Source organism: Psammomys obesus, unplaced genomic scaffold (genome assembly GCF_907164565.1).
Source record: "Psammomys obesus unplaced genomic scaffold, mPsaObe1.curated_primary_1811, whole genome shotgun sequence".
Classification (NCBI taxonomy): Eukaryota; Metazoa; Chordata; class Mammalia; order Rodentia; family Muridae; genus Psammomys; species Psammomys obesus.
In genome coordinates this window covers 36,945,783-36,968,392 of record NW_026591086.1, presented here as the reverse complement: position 1 = coordinate 36,968,392, position 22,610 = coordinate 36,945,783, and the positions used below count along the sequence as shown (strand labels likewise).

Below are 22,610 nucleotides of genomic sequence, written 5' to 3'. Positions count from 1 at the left end.
CTCATTCCCCATTGGGGTGGCTTCCCAGAAGAAATCTCTATTCGAGTCATTTGCTAGCTTTTTATGGGGCTACTTATTTATTTTTTGCTGCTGTTGAGTTATAGCAACCTGTCACACATACTGGACAGCAAGCCCTTGTGCAATACATGGTGGCCAATGTTTTCTCCTGTTCAGTAGCTTGCCTTTCTCCACATTGTTTTCTTTGCTGCACAGAAGATTCAAGTTTTATAGAGTCCCATTCGTCTATTGTTGCCTGTGTCTTTTCCAAAAAATTATAATGTTCCGAATCTTTTATCCTGTTTCCTTCTAGGAACTTTATAATTTCAAGTCTTATGTTTAGTTCTTTAATATATTTTGAGATACATTTCGTATGCACAAATAACATTCATTTGACTTCATATTTTTAACTTTCCCTGCACCAGTTGTAAAGGAAACTATTTTTTGCACCTTGTGTAGACTGTGTGTCTTTGCTGAAAATCATTTGACTTGATATAAGGGTTTGTTTCTGGGCTTGCTCTGCTGAAGGCTCACATGACTCTCCTTTTGCCAACACAATACTGTTTTGATTACAGTCTCTCTCTAAGTTTTGAAATCAGGATGCACTGAGGTCTTGGTTTTGCTCTTTCTCAAGATTATTTTGGCTACTTACTGAGATTCCTGGTTCTATATGGACTTTAGGACTTTTTTCTACTTCTTTAAACATTCTACTGGATCTTGAGTGGAACTCCTTTAAACTTTGGCATCAACTTGGGCTGTGCAGACTTTCCTAAGTAATAAATTCTTTCTGATGCCTTTAATGGGATCATATTCTTGCTTTTTCTTTTGAATTGTTCATCATCAGTGCATAGGAACACAACAGATTTTGAGTAATGGTTTTGTATATGGCAACTTTGATAAATCTTATCATTAATTGTTATATTTGGGAGATGCCTTTTATTTTTCTTAACTAATTGCTCTGGTTAAGACTTCCAACAACAGCAGGATAGACACATAGAGAGTGGGTATCCTTATCTTATTGACCTTAGAGGAAATATTTCATTTTTCACTACCAGTAAGTACAATGTTAGCAGTAGAATCTAAACCATGGTCATCTTATTCTATGATGGCAAGGAAGTACAGTCTTGATTCTACCTATGATGGTTTAAAACTCGTAGTAAATAAAGCTTTATGACAAAATATATGTTTTTGACATTATCATGCATGTGTATCATGTCTTTCTAATTTTTACCTCATCACCTTACCTTGTTGCTTCTCTTCCTCCCATTAGTTCATTTCCTCATCTCAAACAGTACTCCTCCTTCTGCCTTCATGATGTGTGTAGGTGTGTGTGTGCACGCATGTGTAAAATATAAGATAAGGCATGCAATATTTGTTGTTGTTTTTACCCTCCCGGATCCTCTTTTGTTTTTCTTTCCTCTTCCTCTTAGATTCTTTCCTGTTCCTTCATCGTCCCCTTTCTACTTTCACATCTCATGAAACACATAATTTAAATCTAGGTTCTTCAGATGAGAGAAAACATGTTTGTGCTCTTGAATCAGGTTTTATTTCACTTAACACATGATCTCTGGTTTCATCCTCTTTTCTGCAAATGACATAATTAAAGAGAATATTGTTCACTACCTGGTAAAGTGTAGATTAATAACTATAACCAGCCGGGCTGCTTACCATCATTGTGGTTCACCCTGCTGCACAGCTACTCTAGAAACTCTAGCTGAATGCAACAAGAGCCAGACTTACGATATAATGTGGTTTTAAACCTGATTCATGTGAGATTGAGGCAGATGCAGATCATAATGCTCCCTATTCCTCGTAGAAACACTTGCAGCTCCCGACACAGTGCAGAGCACTGGTGAAACTGTCTGAAGAATCTACCTGCTTTGACCTTTGCCCTTTGCAGCCCAGAGTGGTTTGTGTGGCTTGCTTTAAAGAACTGGATAGAAATTACCCATTAGTACTTCCATCTACAAAACAATCGATTTTGGAATACAGAGAAAAGGAAATCTTTTTGGCTGCTGAAATGAATTCTTTTTCCAGCTCTTCATGATTTAACATTTGTTCTGCTGATTTCTCCAAGTCTCTGTTGATGGTATTTGCTGTTCAGTTGTTAATGTAGTTTTTAGTCTTTAAGGCTTTTAACCTTTCATCTCCAGTACTTCAAGTGGCTTTAAGAACTCTCTCCTGCTTTTCCCATGTCTAAATATTGATCTTCAATCAAATTTTCTTTCAGATTGTCCAAGCATTTTACCTGTGATGTACTCAGAACCAGGAAGTTTCTCTCTCTCTTTCTCCCTCTCTCTAGTTGTGCATTAATTGTACAAAATAGTGGACTTCATTGAGACATTTTCATACATGCATTTAACATATTTTGATGATACTTTTATTCCAGTTATCCTCTCTTTTCCTCATTCCCCCTCCCATTGGCCCCCTTCCTCCTCCCAAACAACACCATAAAAGCCTTTAAGAGCTTCTTGGAATTTTTTGAAACGATGGTTAGTGTATATTATACACACACACACACACACTCTCTCTCTCTCTCTCTCTCTCTCTCTCTCTCTTTTCTAAACTAGTTGTTTTTTTTCTACCCCCTTCTATTTCTTCTTTCCTTCCTTCTGTCTTCATTCTGTTATCCCATCCTTATCCCTTTCTCCCACTCCCTCTCTCTTTCTCTCCATATCTCTTGCCCTTCCCCCTCCCCTTTTTTTTTCTTTTTGCATGTTAGAGTGTTACAGGGAAGGCGGTCATTGGATTTGGAGTGTACATGTTACAGACATAGGAAAAGGGTAGATCTGAAGAAGTTAGAGTCTTGGTGTTTTCCACTTTCTCCCTTTGTGTTGGGCTTTTGCTTTTTCACAAACCTCATGGTTGAGACTGACTTTTGGTGGCATGAGATGCATGATACTATCACAAGGTTATTCCCAGTTCTGAATCACCAAGTTAATCTTTGCCACAAGCTATGATGCAAATTTTAGAAATGAATTTATTTCCCTCCATGGCAAACAGCTTAACCAGGAGGCTTGTCTATCCTCTCAGCATTCAAAAAACTCTCAAAGTACCAAGCCTGAGTCCAATTGAAATTCCTTTGTAGGATGCATTCCTCCGTGATGTAATAATACTACCCTCTTTCAAATGATAGAGAAGTCAGGGAAGTTCCTTCTCATTCTGTCTCTCCCTACAAGAGAAAATCAAATTCTTCTCTCAAAGTGCTCAGCGCATTTACTCCAGCACAGCATCCTTGGGTATTTCTTTGGGGTTTAATTATAACAATCTTTTTATAAAAGGATTTTTGAGGTAGAGCCTGGCACATTCCATTCACGCACTGCAGTGATTAATTCTCATTGCTGTTCAGTCACTTGTTACTTTATTTTTAGGGGTAAATTTATAGCAAGTCCTGGATCACATGTACAATGGTATTCGAAGCATCTGCAGCTGCTTACATAGCAGAAGTTCCGGGCTACATTCCTGCTGTGAATCACAGATTTGTGAGGTCGGTAGCATGAGCAGCGAGAAAAAAAAGAATTAATCTTGTGGAAGTGTGCTCACACACACACACACATACATATATACATTCCCAAAGGTCTTGCAGCTTGCAGTGAGAAGCATCGTATGTCTTATCAGGAAGCTGGCCCCTTCAAAGAGGGCATTTGCATTTGGCCACATGTGTTCTTGAATGAAAACCCTAATTTTCTTCATATGTATATACATGGACACTAATATGTGCAACTGAATGTCACGTAGACATGAATGAACTGTGTTGGTGTATAAGTGGCATAGGTGATCTAATCGATTTAAAATTCTATGCTATATTATGTTCTACCATATTTCCTCATGGAAGCACCATTGGGTAACTGGTGTTAAGGATGGCCCAGCATGCTGTGCACCTCACAGTAGCTGAGAAGGAAAATGGAAACAGAGAACTGATCAGGGCTTTGGGTCATTACGAAGACCTGATTTCATCTGTCTGTACTCATACAAACCACACAAGAAACATTCGTCACCTTCAAACAGTAATTCAGACTCTGGAGCTTCAGTCTTGCCGGGCTTCAGTCTTGCTCCGTTTCCTAAAAGAGCGGCAGCATCTCTCCATGCCTCAGTGTTCTCTTCTGGCTATTTTACCAAGCTGCTGTAAGGAGGAGATGAGCTAATGCACATGAAAATGCTCGGGACAGTTTGGGGCTCTTGATAAGCTGTTAGTACATTCAGGCTATTTTTGCTCTTCTGAAGATGGAGGGGGAGAACTGCGCTTAGGTAGTGCTTGAGGCTGGCTAGAGCAGAGGGGTCCCACCACCACAGGAACAGGTGTGCCGTGGAAATAAACATGCGTCTGTACAAGTAGTATCCAGCAGAACACTTAAAATTCCTCCGTGATGGTATGGTCCTCTTGAGAAAAGATGGACTCCATCTCAGGAAGTACAAGATAATTGCCTCAGATGGAGACTGACTAAAATAGGGAAGAAAATTCTCCTGTAGTATTGTGCAGAGTGAGGCCATGATGTACCTTGTATTCAGACATTGCTTCAGGCAAGATGTACGCCTGCAAACAAAAAATTATATGGCTCCAATTTTTTTTAAAGTCTCAATCTACTAAAAACGTGCTTACAACTGTATTATAATGGTCAGGGAAATTGAGGAATCTATTGGTTCAAGTCATTTTCCAGTACATTATTGAATGAAATAAGTATGTATGTGCTCAAGGAAAACAGTGAGGACCTGGCAATTTCCATCACGAGAGGCTTCTGGGATGCCTGATTTTTGAGTCTTCTTTATGAGAAGTGGGATGGAGATGGGGAGAGCTTTTAGGAGTGAAAACTGCATAAAATGAAAATGCATTCAGTCTGTCAGAAGGAATTGTTAGTTGGTGGGCACTGTCCTATGACTGGGGTAGGAAGAGGGACCAGAGGAAAGGGTTCTCATCTCATAACGAAGTCATGGGGAAAGCCCATGCTCCTACAGCAATTTCCTTTTTCTAATTACTCTCAGAATTCAATCAAGTCTTTGGGGGCAATGGCATAATCTGCCTAAGGCAGCAGTTCCCACTGAGGGAGGTTTTGTCACAAAGGGGCAAGGCAAGGCTGAACACTGCTTTGCCCGCCAAGCCTGAGACTGCCTTGAGGGGGGTCTGTTCATGTGGAGGATGGGGAGTAAACAAGAATTAGGTGAAAGCTAAGCTGCTCAGTGAGATTTTTCTAGCAGACATATAAAGTTGTAAGAAATCACTACGTGGCTTTATTCTCCTTGGCAACAAGGTAAGCCTTTTGTCATCAGTCCACTCAGTGAGGTTAACTAGCCAACCCTCAGCATCCATGGTTCTTGATGGCAAGTTGGATAAAAGACTCCATTAGAACTCCTATACTTTAGGTTTCTTAGATAAGTTAGCTCACTATGAGACAATAGACTGGAAGGCTTAGTGAGCAGAAATTAATCTCTCACAGTTCTCAGGGCTGAGAAACTAAAAACCAAGATGCCCAAAGAGGGCCTAGGGAATCAGTTCAATTGCCAAAGAGCTTACCATGCATGTGTAAGGACCTGAGTTTAGTCTCCGGTGCCCACATAAGAGGCCAGGAGTGGAGGCCTGTTCTTATGATCCCAGGAACTGGAGAGGCAGAAACAGCCAGAACCATTGGGCTCATGGACCATAGTGAGATGCAAGCTAATAAGAGACTCTGTCTCTAAAGGCAAGGCAGGTGGTACCTCAGGAGAAATAATACGCAGTTACACTCTGGACACTACATGCATGCACATATGCACCTCAAACACACACACACACACACACACACACACACACACACACACACACACACCACCTATGCATGCATGCACACAAGAGAGCCTTCTCTTGGCACATGCATCATTAATTTCGCCCTGAGCTTTCTGGGGCTTCCAATACAAGGCCACAAATTTTCACTCATAAGTGCCCCCATCTTCATGACCCAGTCACTGTTCCAAAGCCCACGCTCCTGAGAGTCTCACGTTGGTTATTAGGGCTTAGCACATAGATTTTGTGTGGACATAAGCTTTCTGTCTAATACAAGTCTGGAGCAATAACTCTGAGTTTTACACAGCTAGGACATCAACACAAAAAGAAGCCACACTGAGACCAACCATGCTATTGGAAAGACAGTATTCTTAGTCTTTCTATAAATAATATTATATAGAAATATGCTATGGTAAGAGACAAATTAAAGTGTGAAGTAAAAAAAAAAGGAAAAAAGGCTATATATAGTATCAGGCAATTAGTAGAAAGGTTATATGGATATTTTTAATTTTCTGTTATTGGTGATGTGACAGATTTAAAATGTTTTATTTGCAAAAATGATCATTTTGTAGCTAATTTTATATTTTTAATTTGATTCTCTTAAAGAAACACCTAAGCTGTGTAAGTTTTAGACCCCATAAAATTGCTCTGGGCTATAGTTTGTGTTTCAACAGAATTTTAAGAAAATCATGGAAGAGTGCATAACAAGTAGGCATAGTTATCTCTTGGTGTCCATGGGACCTGGTGCCAGCTCACCCTGGCTCCATCTGTGGAAACCAGATAGTCAGATCCCTTACAGATAGGCCACAGTGCATGTCTGAGCACAGCCTTGCACACATCCTCCTGCGCACCCTCACGTACTACAGGGTGGTGCCTCGCAGGCCTGCAGAGGATGGGTCTAGAAACCTGGAAATACTCTTGGATGCAGACAGAGGTGTTTAATCTAAACTCTGCTATTCTTTCACAGCAGATTCACCCAGCACAAGTCCTCATTAACCCTCAGACTCTTCTTTTTCTTTCCAGTTTTACTGTGGTTGTTTTATTGCTCTTGAGACAAGGTCTCACCTTAGAGCCCATCGTGGCCTTGAGCTCTTGATCTGCCCCTGGCAGCCCCCCAAGCACACAGTTATGCACTTCAATATGAAACAAACCCCCAGCCTCTTCCAACAGAGGCCAGACTGGCCTTCAAAATGCCACACTGTGCTCCTCAGGTCCAGCCCACCTGTCTCTGCTTTGATACCTCGCTACTGAATTTGGGTGGGCTCCTGCTATGCACATTGGACACATCCATGAGCCAGAAGAAAGAACTGGAATAGAAGAGAGTGTTTCCTTGGCTGTCTGCACATTCCAAAGTTCTGAACTTACTTTCAGAGCCTCTAGTGGCCATCTGGTCTTCAGAGCCTGACAGCTGTGTGTCCTAAGTGCTGTTGAGTTTGGCATGTAGTATATTTCATGCCTGGGTGGGAAAACCCAAAGGCATGCGCACCTTTGGAGCTATCAGCTTTGTCCACGGGAGTCCTGAAATTTCAGATGTCATCGGTGGCACTGTTGTCTTTTGCAATGCAGCCTTTTCCAGACACAGCTCATTCCCCTCTGGTATCTGGTCAGAAAGAAAAGAAACACAGAGCCGCCTTTCTTCTGACCCTCTGGGGCAATTGTTCCTTGGTGGTTGAGGGGACATCTCTAAGGTGAGTCTGTCCTTCCAACTATGGAGATGTCACAAATGTGCTTCTGGCAATAGCTGTCACCTAGCCTCTGCCATGTTGGGCACTAGCTCCTGTGTGATTAAACGGATGAAGTAAAAAAAAGCCTGACAATTTAGATTATTGGGCAGAAAGGAGAATGACTACATGGAATCAGGCAAGAGGCTCTTCAAGCAAGGGTTATCAAGGACTGTTGTATATGCATGTGCTCTTGATAAACAGAAGATGGTCAACACGACTGTATGTGCATGCTTACTCATATTTACCCTTTGACTCCAAAAGCTGTTTACTTCTTTTGCTAATAGATTCGGCCTCCATTACAAGTTACCAACGAGCTTTCACAAGACATCCAGATTTTCCAAGTATGTTTGAATTTCACAAGGCTTGAGTGTGAGGAAATTCAAGGCAGCCTCCAACTCTTAACACTTCTGATAAATGCCCCGGGCTTCTGTTAGATTAACCAACAACAGTTAACAATTATAATTCCAGGGGAAGTGGGAAGTGAGTTCATTAACTGTTAATTATGCCACTCAACACAGACATTAGCCTTTCAAACATACTTCTAAACAGATGTGTTATTTTAAATGTTTAGAAATCATCAAAGAAGGATCTGTGCAAATACTAGAAATGTAAGCCCAGCCATTTTCATTCCAAAAGAGTCAACTATTGACCTGCCAACAAAATCTCTTTCTTTTTTTTTTCAAGACAGGGTTTGTCTGTGTAGTCCTGGTTGTCCTGGACTCTCTTTGTAGACTAGGCTGGCCTCAAATTCACAGGTTTCCACCTACCTCTTCCTCCTGAGTAGTAGGATTAAAAGTGTGCACCTCCATGCCCAGCCAAAATCTCTTTTTGAGTGAGACATTTATTCCTAAAACTGACCCTTTGACAATCTTGTTGAATATCTAAACATACAGTCATATTCATTTACTGCCCCAGCTCAATGTAAAAAATCCAATTAACAAATTCTAATGGGGTAGAGATAATACTTGATTCTCTTTGAATTTTATTGTTGCTTTTCTTGACCATTCCAATTTGACATTTTAATGACCTGAAAAATATAAATATAGATTATGGATGATGGGGCTAAAATACTAAATGTTTCCTTAACTGATGCCCAATGAATTAAGCCGCTTAATTGTAGTATACAAAGTGGTGATAAATTATATAGGATTATACCTCAAAGGGATAAGCATTGGGTAGATTCAGTTACAAATGATTGTGAGACAGCAAATCTGAACGTTAAATACAAAAAGATATTTCATTATCATCTCTTCAGGAAGCTGCTTTTTATGTAGATTTATTCTTACTAAGGGTTCAACCTCAATCCTTTTGTATCTCTTTTTAAGAAAGTGTGTGTCTCACTAAGCTGCCCAGGTTGGTCTTGAACTCACTCTTGGCCTTGAACTCTCTGTGTAGCCCTAGCAAGGCTTATACCTCCATTCATTTTCCTCATCCTCCCCAGTGGTTGGGAATCACAGGACAGTGCCCTCCAGACCCAGCTCAAGCTTCGCTCCTGGTAAATGATGACCGCCACTTATGCCTGAGCATACATTCCAAACCTTCAGTTTGTTTGAGGCCGTGAATCAACTCACATCAAAGCACGGTGAAATTATAATTTAAAAAAAAAATCAAATTATTCCAGTGATTTGGTCAAAGGTTTTCAGGTAGATGCCTCGAGTCCTTGTGTTAAATATTATTCATCTCATGACAAGAAACAACTTTAATCTCAGTTTATTATGTAGGGGATATTGCAGCCAAAGACCAAAGGTATAGAAATCCCAAGGCCATAAGCAGTCTGGATGAACAGTGTGGTAAGCCAGCTCTTTAATAGACTTGGCAGGCAAATATAATAAAGCTCAAAATCCACTTACCTCCAGCTCACTTCACAGAGTGCTCAGGACGAGTAAGGCTCTCCAACAGCTAAAGTTTTTGAAACCTTCAATACAAACTGTGCAAGTGAAGATGTAGCTCAGTTGGTAGAATTCTTGGCCGGAAAGCACGAAGCCCTAAGTCTCCAGCCTTCGAACGTCACAGAAGTCTAAGGCAGGTCTAAGAGTCACCGGAGGTCACATTAAGCAGCGAACTCCCCCGTTCATCTTCCTCAAGCTACAGAGTCCGAGAAGTTTTTGGACTTGTTAAGCTACTTTATTCCTTTAATTTTCCTGCAATTAAGTTGTAAAATAATTGCTGTGATCATTAAGCATCCATATAATGCTTTATACATTCAATGTGTTTTGCAATCATCTGTTTTACAAAGGACATTGTTCTGCATATCAGGTTTTATCATGTCTTCTGTTGGCTTTAGAACCATGTTTTACATGATCAGATTAGGAAGTAATATATCAATTTTAGGAGCAAAGGTGACTCTTTGTACAACACGAATTCCTGTTATTTGTTTCTGCCCCTTTAACCTTTGTACAGCCAACTACAGCTCTCTAAGTTATTAGGAGCAGAGCAGGATGGTATCTTTTCAAGACGCCTTCAGAGGAGCAAGAGGAACAGAATCTGAGCTGTGTTCCCATTCAGGGAACTCACATTCAGAAGGAGGGACCACAATGCCTCTCTGCTAGAATTTTTCCAGTTATCAAGGCAGGAGAGAAATCCAAATGGTCACAGTTGTGCAAAGCACATACAGGAGAATTGTTCTGACATTTCCAGGAGATGTGTATTATAAAAAGCCATCTGCTACACAATGATAATAAGGACGATTGATTGCACAAGCAATCAATACATAATAGGTAATATCAATAATATATCACCTAATGATGAGATAGCCAACCTTATAGGAACTGAGTTAAAGAGCGCTTAACAGTAAGGTCACTGAATGATCTATGAATGGTGTGTGGAAATGACAGGACCTGTCCTGTTTTTATCCAAAGGTACAATTCACTAATTCAGCAGAAAAGAGAGTCAGCCCAATGGATTCATCTGTACCTTCAGTCACACTTGGGGAGCCTTCTTGGCCAGTGCTGCCACATGAGTCTCTAGGTTTTCTTCTGCTCAAGGCTGACATGAGTTTTCTATTGGTTCCCCAAAGAGGATGAAGGTAGACATAGCCTTCCTTTTTCCAGAACTTGGCAAATCCAATGAATATGTTTAATAGCTACTGCAGAGTCAGCTCCACTTTGAAGCCACAATATTTAACGGACAAGGAACCAATCCAAGAGTTCTATAGAATGTCACTGTCCCCTGCACCTCAACAGAGAGCTCTGTTAGACTTAGGTTTTTGTATCTACACTGTCACTTGAAAATGTTCATTGGTAGTTTTTGTTGTTGTTGTTGTTTTCTTGTTTTTTGTTGTCGTTGCTATTGTTGTTGGGTTTGGGGTTTGTTTGTTTGTTTGTTTGTTTGTTTGTTTGTTTCTGGCATGCAACAGTAGAGATGGTGTGATGGTGCCTTGAAATCATGAGGACTTGAGTTTTACCTCTAGGACCTGTGTAGGCTAGATGTGGTAGTACACATTTAAAATGTCAATGCTGGGAAGATGGAAATGGGTGGATCCTTGGGCTTGCTGGACAAACCAGCCCAGCCTGCTTGGCTAACTCCTGGCCAGTGAAAGAACCTGTCGCAAAAAAATAAAAAAATAAAATAAAATAAAATGAATGAACTTGAGAGATGGCTCAGCAGTTAGGAACACTGGCTGCTCTTCCAGAGGACCAAGGTTGGATTCCAAGCATCTATATGGCAACACACAATTGTCTCTAACTCCATTCCTGGGAGATCCAAAGACCCTCTTCTGGCATCCACAAACACCAGGCATCCCCATGCTGTACATATGCATACATACAGACAAAAATGCCTGCTCATAAAATAAATAAACAGAAAAATGGTATGAAGCAAGCAACAATGTGTGGAGCTGGAAAGATGGCTCCACCAGGAAAGTGTTTGTCCTACAAGCCCAACGACCCAAGCTTCTCCCCCAGATGCAGACACGTGCGCCTGTAATGCCAACTGTGGGGAGGTAGAGGCAGGGGACCCTTTGGCTTGCCAAATCCTCAAGTTACAGGTTTGTTGAACAACTGTATCTCAAAAAATAAGGTGGAGAATAGCTGAAGAAGAAACCCAGCGTCGACATCTGGACTCTTCACCACCTACACACACGTGCACATATACTGGAACATGCATTTATGTATACACACGCACATGCGTACACCAAGCCAAGGTGCACGGTGCCTGCATAGTCACATTAAGGTCATCTTCTTAGCTCTATACAGGAACACGTATGTACAGGCCTGTACAGTAGTGCACACACACACACACACACACACACACACACACACAGAGTTGGGGAGGGGTAGCACAGGAGTTTCTAAGTCTGTGCTCCTCACAAAACCAAGTGGCACGGCCAAGCTTAAAGCTGGGCAGGCCTCAGGGTTGCGTGGTGAGATGTAGGTAGCAACACACACCGTCACCCCCAACACTACAACAGTGAGTGTAGACACGCTGACAGCATCACCTTATTTCTTTCCTTAAAACGTCAACTAAGGGAAGTGTGCCTCGTCAAGAGGAGCCGTGGTGTTTTTCCTAGGGTGGGAGGCAGGGGGGAGGAGAGCAAAGTCTAATGTCACTGAGCTGAAGCTATTTATCTTGTTACCTGGCTTATCTCCTGTGCATTTTAATAAAAACGAGCCTACATTTCAAGGTGGGTTTTAGGCACGGTCTCATTCCCTTCATCTCTCCAGGTTACTATACCAGACAAATAAGTAGGTTGCTGTAGGAGGGACAAAACAGGCATCTTTTTCTTTCTTCCCGTTTCTCTCTCGGGCAGATCAGTCTTCCCCTCCACATTGTGCTGGGTGGATTATTCGATCAGATTGATCCTGTGCACAGTGATTGATCCAGTGGAATGTGTTCTTCTTTCCTCCTCTTTTCCCTCCTCTTCAATACTTCAGGCACAAAGATCATGTAACTACCAGCTGTCAGGGTCCATATTTCCAAATGAGCAGAAAACCAAACTGGGACTGAAGCCATGAAGCCAGGCTGACCAAATCAGGGGTGAAAGACGGAGAGAACAAGGCAGAGAGGTAGATGGTAATTGTTCGGCTCTCTGGATAAACTACCGAGTAGCTGAAAATGAGCTTTGTACTATGTCTAATCTGAGTTTCGGTCCTCACTCTTGACAAACTTTGTTCTGGAAATGATTATATCCAAATGTTAACAGTGTCAATGACGACTTTTGTATTTCCTACTTTATCGGTATTTCCTTTTTTAAAATAATAAGTACATTACTTACGTGATAAGAAACCTGTTAGTATTCATATAAAGATGATGCCACACATACAGGACATCTGATAGGAAAGACTTTAGTGGATGGAGGTGGAGAGAAAGAGGGAAGGAAAGAAAGAGAGACAGATGGTGGGGGAGCCCCCAAGAAAGAAAGTGAGGCAGAGGGATTGTGCAAGAGAAGAAAGAGAGAGCAGAAAGAGAGCTCGTGTGGGTGGGAGTGGCAGACTGGTTATATCTCAAACACCTGGCCCAGGTGATGTCATAGGGCGCAGGTACTGACATCAATAGGACGTTGTCAGGACGTTAAAGACCCTTAAGGGCAGGCCAGTTGAATTGCCTATACAATGTAACAAAATCTACTTATATATAAAAGGATTGGGTAATGATGGAGAGACTGTAGACATAAGTGACTCAATGGAAAGCCTTTCTTCCAGGTTTCACTGCCCCCGTTGAGAACTTCCTGGGCCCGGCCTTCATCCACCACAGCGCTTGTACCAACTCAATACTTCGCTGCCTTATCTCCAGACAAAAGGTTCCCAGGGCCGAGGCCAGGATTTACTCAGTTTCAAAATCTTCAAACGTAGCATTACACCTGACTCCGTGGTTATCACGTGTCATGGGTTGTTGACTCTATGGTTTAGGGACTCAGAGGTTTATACTCTCCTTAGAAAAACAAGAAGCACCCGCAGAAGGCATGGCCACCCCCCAGAGTGACAGGGTAGCACCGCCAGACTGACGTTTCTAGTGCTTACAGGAAGTAGAACAGAAGAGAAAGATCCAATGAGAATTACCCTGTTCAGCATAAATAATCGACTTACACCTACTCTGCACGCCCTTTTCAGTGGTCAGTGGCCACATTGAGAAAGTAAAGGGAAGGAGGCTGGGAGGGGTGGCATATGGTCAGAGCCCAGCCCACTGGAGTCTGACCCAGAAGACTGCCATCAGAGGTCAGCCGGGGCTTTATAGAAAGTTCTAGGCCAGCCTGAACAACACAGAAAGACCCTGCCTCAAAAAGAAAAACAAAAGAAAAGAAATGAAATGAAAACAAAAGAGAAGGGAGGAAGTAAGGTGTTAAAAGGAGAGACAGGGTCAGAGAGAAGAAATATTTAGTAGCAGGTGACATTTCACTGAATAAATCCAAAAAACTATCATTTTCTTGTGTACTTGGTTAAAAAAAAAAATTACCAGTCAGTTTTCTTTATCTACACCCCAAGTCCTTGAGACTGGCCTGTTTATTTTACATTTGAAAGACAGCTCAGCCCTAACAAACATTTCATATGCTCAATAGCTGCTAGCTGCGTGACTGACATGGCCATAGAAGAGAACACAGATTTGTAATATTAGAACGCCCAGAAAAGAGTCGGTCCTGCAGTGACCCTGAGGGACTGCCCCCAGTGCCTTCCTGCTGTTCAGTGGCACACGGCAACATCTGCTGGAGGAGGAAAGCATGATGCAGGTTTAACTACAGGCTTCGGATACCAAGGAACCGTCAAGGGCAAGAGGAGCCCCAGACATCGAGTTCAACAGGAAACCACTGCTCCCTACTTCCCCTGAAGAGCCCAGTCTCCACCAAGTACATCAGGGACCCCTCCTTTACCACCATGGTGTTTGTTTCCTTGCTTTTTTGTTTTGTTTTGGGGGGGGCTGTTTTTGTTTGTTTCCTTTGAAACGGAATTCTAAGAAATATAAACAAATTAGGAACCTCTGGAGCCTGAGAAGAAAGAGAAATTAAGGACAAAAACATCTCTTCCATAGATCCAAAGTGTCTGAAAATTTGACCGTGGAGGCCAAACTTCTCCTAAGGAAGCCACTTTGACAGAAACATGGTTTGCCTATCAAACAGAAGGATGGAGCTCCTCCACATTTTTTTTTTTTTTGAGACAGGGTTTCTCTGTGTAGCCCCAGCTGTCCTGGACTGGCTTTGTAGACCAGGATGGCTTGAACTCACAAAGATTTGCCTGCCTCTGCCTCCCTGAGTGCTGGGATTAAAGGCGTGCATTGCCACCCACAGCTTAACATTTTCTTTTTCTTTTCACTGGGCCGCTAGGTGCCACAAATTCATAGGCGGGAGCGGGAGAGAGATTCACCCTAGCTCTGCATATGATTGCCAGCAGAGGGAATGACATCTAGGGCCAATTGGAGAAATACTAGATACTTTTTAGAAAGTCTTTTGCTAGAGTTGGAGTCCTCATTAGGACAGTTTCCAGAAGGGGAAAAAAAATGTATCAGCAAAACAGCCACACTATGGATGGCTCGGATGGCCCCCACTTTTGCAAGAGTAGATCCAGAAGTTCAGGCCACCATCGGTTTGTCTCAGAAATAGAGATTCACCAGCCTAGATGAGGCTACCAGTAGGAAGCCTCCAGGGAAGGGTAAGATGCACAAGTCCTAACACTGACTGGTTCATCACTCTCACCGTGACTTCAAACCCAGCTGATAGGCAGAAAAGTGAGAACGGAGAAAAGAGACGGATACTGATAGTTCTGATCCAGAATCTGGGCTCTGAGCTCTGGACGCAGCACTATGAGCTTGGCAGAGCTTGGCAGTTCATTTGCTATTGGCCATACACAAGACCATATTTAAATCATTTCGAATTGATAAGGATATGTTTTTCTTTAGAAAAAGAGAGAAATTAAAAAAAAAAAAAGCAAAGAAAGAACAAAGAGGGAAAAAAATGAACTCAAGAGTAGATAATGTTCCCTCAGCAAATTATTCACTGACTCAACAACCCTTGAGAAAACAGACCTTAGCTCTGTGTGACTTAGATTCCTGCTCTGACCACCATCAGCTCCTCTTTCAACGAACAGCCGCCGTGTGCCTGTTAACTGCCAGGTCCTATCCTAAGGGGCTTCGAAGACGGAAAGGGGTCCAGCTTACAGTTCAGTAGAGAAGATGAGCCTCCTACACAAATAGCCACAATCCAAGACTGTAAGAACTAAGTGGAAGAAAACGTGCTGGGACTGTTCCCAGAAGGGAACTCTTTGTCCTCAAGAAAAAAAAAATGGAGAACAGCTGGCCTCCATCCCACTTGTTTGTCCTGAGTAATCACCCTCTTCCTCACCTTCTGTTTGCTCTTCACATTACTTCTTCAGGCTGTCAATATTTTGAGACATATGGAAGACAGTGGATGAGGTAAGGATATAGCCTATCTGGTGTCTGAATATTCATAGGCTCAGTGACTAAATGTCACATACTCAGTGGCTAGAGAACACTGGCTAGGTGCCCAGATGGCCACCCCGCCCATCCCAGGACACCCTTGTGCCCCACCACTATACTAAAACTGAGAGAAAAGATTAAAACAAATACTTGACTGTGTATCTTTCTGAGCTCAATCAATGTTAGTCAACAGCTGTGCGTGCTACTATTTTATGCCTTTCTCTAGCCTCCGAGGAGTGGTCCCTTGTCACATGGGACACTGATTTTCTTCCTCTAGATTGCTTGTCTTGCCTGTCTGGTTAGTTGTGATCATTTCTTATCTTTTCTGTATTCTTGTATATTCTTAATGAAAAATGTGTTTGGTCACAAGAAAATTGAGGATTAGACCTGAAGAAAGTAAGGGACTTATCCAGCTTCACGTGGCTACCAGTGATGGAGTGGCAACTTGCCTTTCCTGCATTCCCTCTTCTTTCCATTCCAGAATGTCCCAAAGTATACTCATCAGATCTCACAAGCTATACTGTGAGCCCTTACCTGTTCTGACACAGGTTCCTAGAGAGACAGCTTCATGTCTGTTTACTGATATTCTGTGTCTTGTGCCTTTGATTTAAAGAACAAGAGCATGCGTGCATGTGTTCTAAACCACATGGAGAAGAAAATCGACACATATGAAGGTGAAGTGAAGGGAAACCTGAAAATGTGACTGTAGAGTCTGGCTCAATGTATAACGTTCAAGTAACAGTTGTCTTAAGTATGTGGAAGAAAACAACGATGAACGAGAGTTTTGCAGTCTTAATGAGAAAAGTTCAGGTGGTTGTGCATGCTTATGATTCCAGTAACACCAGGACGATCTGGGCTTCAGGCCAGCCTGAACTGTGTGGTGTCACCCTGGCTCATAAACAAATAAGAACAGTGCATGTGGTGTCAAGTGTGGGTTCAGCAACTACCCTCCCTGAGAACCCCAATGGCTATGCCTTCTATAACATGACCAAGACGTGAGCTCAGGTGAGAACTGCAGATGAGGAGGGGCTGCAGAATGAGAGAAACGAACCTCAGGCCTGTTTGGACTTCAGCTCCAGTGCCAGTGCGAGGGGAGAACAGAGATGACCCTTTGCTCATGACTTGTGGTTTCTGGATGCAGAGCAGAGCCAGCGAGGCAAGAGGAACTAGATGCCCCAGTACGCTTTAGGTGCTCAAGGCAGACATAAAACAATGGATGCTGAAATAAAGAATGGAAGGAAGAGTGGGCATGGCGGCACATGCCTTTAATCCCAGCAGAGGCAGAGGCAGATAGGTCTCTGTGAGTTCCAGGTCAGCCAGGGCTACATAGAGAAAGGCAAAGAAGACCCATCTGTGGAAGATTTCTGATTGATGGAGATGGAAAATCCTACTGTTGACTTCAAACACTACCTTTAATAAAATCATGAAACTTGTCACACTACTTGGAAAAAGATGAGAAGTCTTTGAAAGTGTATCGTAAAACATGAACCTGGAACTAGAACCTCAGGTTAATAATATATTGGACCACTCCTAGGCATATACCCAAAAGAGGTGCAAGTACACAAAAAGGACATTTGCTCAACCATGTTTGTAGCAGCTTTATTTGTAATAGCCAGAAGCTGAAAACAACCCAGATGCCCCTCAACTGAAGAATGGATGCAGAAACTGTGGTACATCTATACAATGGAGTATTACTCAGCAATGAAAAATAAGGAAATCATGAAATTTGCAGGTAAATGGTGGGACCTGGAAAGGCTCATCCTGAGTGAGTTGTCCCAGAAGCAAAAAGACACGCATGGTATATACTCACTTATATAAACATACAACATAGAATAAACCCACTAAAATCTGTACATCTAAACAAACTAAGCAAAAGAGAGGACCTTAACTAAAATGTTCATTCCCCATCCTGAAAGGCAAAGAGGATGGACATCAGAAGAAAAAGAATATAGGAAACAACCTCGTAACCTGCTACAGAGGGCCTCTGAAAGCCAGAAGAAAACAGGAAACAACCTTGGAACCTGCCACAGAGAGCCTCTGAAAGCTTCTGCAGTATAGACTGTCAAAGCAGATGCTGAGCCTGATGGCCAACTGATGGGCAGAGTGAATGGAATTTTATGTAAGAAGTGGAAAATAGTAAGAGCTGGAGGGGATGGGAACTCCACAAGGAGAGCATAGAACAAGATAATTTGAACACAGGGAACTTCCCAGAGACTCATACTCCAACCAAGGACTATTCGTGGAGATGACCTGGAACCCCTGCACAGGTGTAGCCCATGGCAGTTCAGTGTCCAAGTGGGTTACATAGTAATGGGAAGAGGGACTGCCTCTGACATAATCTGATTGGCCTGTTCTTTGATCACCTCCCCCTGAGGGGAGAGCAGCCCTACCAGGCCACAGAAGAGGACAATGCAGCCACTTTTGATGAGAACTGATAGACTAAGATCAGAAAGGAGAGGAGAATCTCCCCTATCAGTGGACTTGGGGAGTGGCATGCATGCAGAAAGGGGAAGGAGGGTGGGATCGGGAGGGGAGAAGGGAGGGGCTTATGGGGGGATACAAAATGAATAAAGTGTAATTAATTTAAAAAAATAAAGTAATTATGAGCCAAAAAAAATAATAATATATTGGAATTGAAGCAGTGATATTGTACCCATTATTAATCCTTAATGTTAATAGAGAAGTGTAAATGGCCTTTAAAAAACAAACAAACAAACAAACAAACAAGAACCGTAGTGTATAATTATGAATCACTAGAAGGAGCAAAAGAAAACTAAGTTTGAAGTTTAAAATTATTTTTAAATAATAATATTTTATTAATCCTTTGAGAATGTCATAAGATACATCTCTGCCTTCCAACTCCTCCCAGGTTCACCTGCATCTCCATACCCACCAAACTTCTCAGTCTTTTTTATTTTTTAACCCATCAAATCCAACTAATGTTCCACAAGGAGTCTTGGGAGCAAATCCTGCTCTGGAGTGTGCTCTACCTGTGATGGGTCACATCCTTAGAGAAAACTAATCCCCTCTCTTGTCAGTTGTCCACTACCAATGACTCCTCAGCTAGTGATGGGACAGCATGCTCACCTCCACCCTCCATGCTGGCATTTTGTCTGGCTTAAACATGAACAGGCCTTGTGCAGGGTGTCAAAATTGTTCTAAGTCCATACATGCTGTGTCCAGAAGACGCTGTTTCCTCATAGTTATTCACCACCTCTGGCTCTTAAAATCTTTCTACTCCCTCTTCCATGAAGATCCCTGAGCTCTGTGGGAAGGGGTATGAGATATGCATATATCCCCTTTAAGGCTGAGTACTCCGAAGTCTCATTTTCTCTGCTTGTTGATTAGTTGTGTAAGTTGTGCCACTCAATGTTAGCGGCAATCTACTCGAAAAAGAAGCTTCTTTGTTGGGGCCCGAGAGATACAGAATCTGTGGAGAAGAAGAAGTTGTTAGGAGTTGCTTTAGTGCTGTGCCCATTTAACAGAGTAGTTGTAGCAAAGCTCCTCTAGAGCCTTTGGTCCACGGGTTCTTGATCTCAACTGTGCCAGGAATGGGTTCCATCTCGTGAAGTAGAGCTCACAGCCAATCAGAAAGCGATTGGTTACTTTATCACAGTCATGCCGCGGAGGGCATGTCTTTCCAGGACAGTCATTGGTGTGCCTCACAGGTTCAGAGCTGGCAGGACTGGCGGTTACTCCTCTCCTCTGGTAGCATCCACAGCACCTTTCAGAACTACAAAAACTGGCCAGGAGAGATAAAGTTTCCAGGACAGTATCAGCGTGATTTCTCCATGTTCTATGACTCCAGTGTGTGATGTCTTCAATAGGGTCTTATTGTCACCTTCTGGAGGAAAACCAAGAGCAATGACGACAGCTTGTCATGGTTAGGCGTCTATGGGATCCCACTGGCCAACAACAAAACAAGAAATAGCCTATTCCTAGTACTGGGGTTTTTATTTGCTAGCATGTGGGGGTACTTCTTTCTCCTTATAGGATAACTTCATTTCAGCTATTTTAGGTATGTCAGTGTGTATATTTTAGGGAGCTTCTGTGGTAGTAAGTATCTATATCACTTTATCTAAATAATTCTAGTGTTGCTTATCCTTTTCCATATTTTATCCTCTATGCCACCTCCAATCTCTCACCCCATTTAATCCTTCTGGCTCTGTTATTCTCCCCACCCCCATCCTATGGTCTTATATCTCCCCTCTCTTAAAGAAACTTCCCTGCCCCCAGGGAAGTTCCCTGACTTGCTAGTTCCCTGACTTCTATGGGTACTATGGATGAAACACACATAAGATTCAAAGCTAACATTCACATATGGGAGAAAATACACAACAACTATATATTATTCTGCATCTGGGTTACCTCACACAGGATGACTCCTTCCAGACCTCATGGTGATTTCTTTTTACATAATGCATGGCAAATAATGTTTACCCATTTTCCTTGTGTGTTCAGTTTATATATATATATAAAACTTCCATGATTCTTTCAGGAACTTTTTAATGTATATATAATTTCTAAATATTTTCATCAAACAAAATGGGACAAGACACTTAAAACAATAAGAATACACCAAAGTAGCTGAGCGTGATAGGTCATGTTTTCAATGCCAGCAGAGGCAGGCAGATCTCTGTGTTTGAGGCCAACAAGTACCAGGACAGTCAGGGCTACAGAGAAAAGTCGGGTCTTGAAAACCACAAAGAATGCACAAAGTATACCCCAAAAGGGAGATCGCTTTCTCTGATTTAAATTCCCATTATTTGGAAGATGTTGGCACAGGTGACAGGGTGCGTTGTAACAGGGAAGAGGGGGTATGTCTTCTTTGGAAACATACATAGGTAGAGCAGTAGGTGCGAGCTGAGATCCAAAAGAAACACTCTGATAGAAGTGAGCACTTAACTGGGATAAGTACAGGAGGTACCAAGACTGGGGATGGAATTGTGACCAGAGAGAAATGTGGCAGAGGACAGGCTGTAATAAAAAGGGGCATAGGCTGAGGGTTTATGATGGTCCAACTTCACACCTGACACACCTTCAATAGAAGCTGTAATTCCAGTTTTGATCTTTTCTTAAACTGTCGGTTTGTGCTGAGAGAGAGCCACAAAACAGCCAGTCCTCCGCGCGATCACAAAGGGCAGCAACGTTGCTCTGAAAGTTGCCATGCTGCTAAGCTATGGAACTGCGTAGGCTATGGACAGAGGTAATACTGTTTTCAACCTGAAGTGAATAAATTTACATGAGAGGTAATTTGAATTTAGGGAACAGGATCCCACTAAGTTACCCAAGCATGCCTTGAACTTACTATATGGCTCAAGCTGGCCTTCACCTGAGCAATGCTCTTGCCTCAGCTTTCTGCGTGTTGAGATTCCAGGCACACAGCACTGCACTCTGCCAAAGAATTTCATTTTAACAACCCTAGCTTTAAACATCTAACTAAATAAGCCCGTTGCTCCAAAACATTAGTGAGAATCTCCTATATATATGGCCTTACAAAGTGAGAGAAGGACTAGGGCGATTGCCTGTGTAGCGTGCACAGTGTATTAAAAGGAAAGAATGGTTTTATAGACACTATGAAAGGAGCTGGTTGGCAGAAACAGAACCCAGGAGGGGGGTTGGGGAATGGAACAGGAGTAACGGAAGTGCTCTGTTTTCTCGGTTCTCTAAGACACTTGGGAAGACAGAGCCTCTTCCTGCACAGAGGTCAAAGAAACTGAGGCAAAACTCAATGGACAGGTTAGTCCCTCCCGATGCCTTTTGGATATTGAGAATATATTCTGACATCAGAGATAAGATAACTGGAGACCAAGCTTGGAAACACGAAGCTTGTGCTTCAAGTTTCCTATACTACGAGTGTTACTTGGAAAACGCAATGATTAACATTTTTAAGGGGGCATGGTTATGGTTGATGTAACAAATTTACTAATTTACAAAGGAAATTATTAATTACTTCACAAATTATGTGTTTATATGATTTATTTATTAAATATATAATAAATATAATTTATAATTTCTTAATTTATAAAGAAAATACTCATCAACTTCTAAAATAACTATGAAGTATTGAGCCCTCAATACTTTTCTGGAAAAGCAACAGGAAAAATGAATTATTAAAGATTAGATGAAAAAAATAGTAAGGATTATATACTTAATAAAATAGTGGCCTCTTTCTATTAGTTCCTGAGAAAGGAAATCAATGAGTCAAAAATAATAGAAATTTCTGGTAACTGAGATGAAAGTTGAATATGATCCAAGCAGTCAGTGAAAACATTGAGAAAGATCTTAGACAAAAGATTTTGCAATCGGAATAGGCCTTCTACAAAGACTTGAGCCGCGGTGGTATCAGGGGGCGAAAAGGAAGAAGGAAATAATACTGCTTCGATTCGAGTTCCCCCTGAAGATTAGTGCCCACCTGGAGACTTCAGGCATGCTGGTGGAGGCCTTCTGGAGTCAGTGCAGGGAGAAAATTCTTCCAGCTTCACACACCAAGGCCCCCAAAGGACCGCCTCTTCTCTGGGTGCATCATGGACCAACTTCCTCTCCCTGTGCTAAGGCTTGACATGCCCGTGTGAACCCTGTGCAGCATGCTAACCCAGGATCCTAAAGAGGAAGGCTTTTGTTTTTTTGAATGACAGACTGTCACTTCAGAGCACCAGCATCTGTGCCCAGTGTCGCCACTACCACTGCTGAGCACGTGGTTTCAACTATGTGCTGATCAAATGTGGTCCTCCCATCCCCGCTTCAGCTAGGTCAGTGTGGGTGTGCTGTTC

At 42.3% G+C, this 22,610-nt stretch overlaps 1 long non-coding RNA gene across 2 annotated transcripts; it reads right to left on the bottom strand.

Moving 5' to 3' along the window:
• Positions 1-3,341: 3,341 nt before the first annotated feature.
• Positions 3,342-10,803, bottom strand: LOC129678665 (uncharacterized). 2 transcript variants are annotated; one of them, XR_008720426.1, is made up of 6 exons: positions 10,390-10,803; positions 9,327-9,617; positions 7,722-7,903; positions 7,118-7,352; positions 5,507-5,688; positions 3,342-4,531 (listed from the first exon to the last, which is right to left on the bottom strand). It is a non-coding gene; the product is annotated as an uncharacterized LOC129678665 (long non-coding RNA). The 2 variants fall into 2 exon arrangements; XR_008720425.1 differs by lacking the exon at positions 5,507-5,688.
• Positions 10,804-22,610: the final 11,807 nt, after the last annotated feature.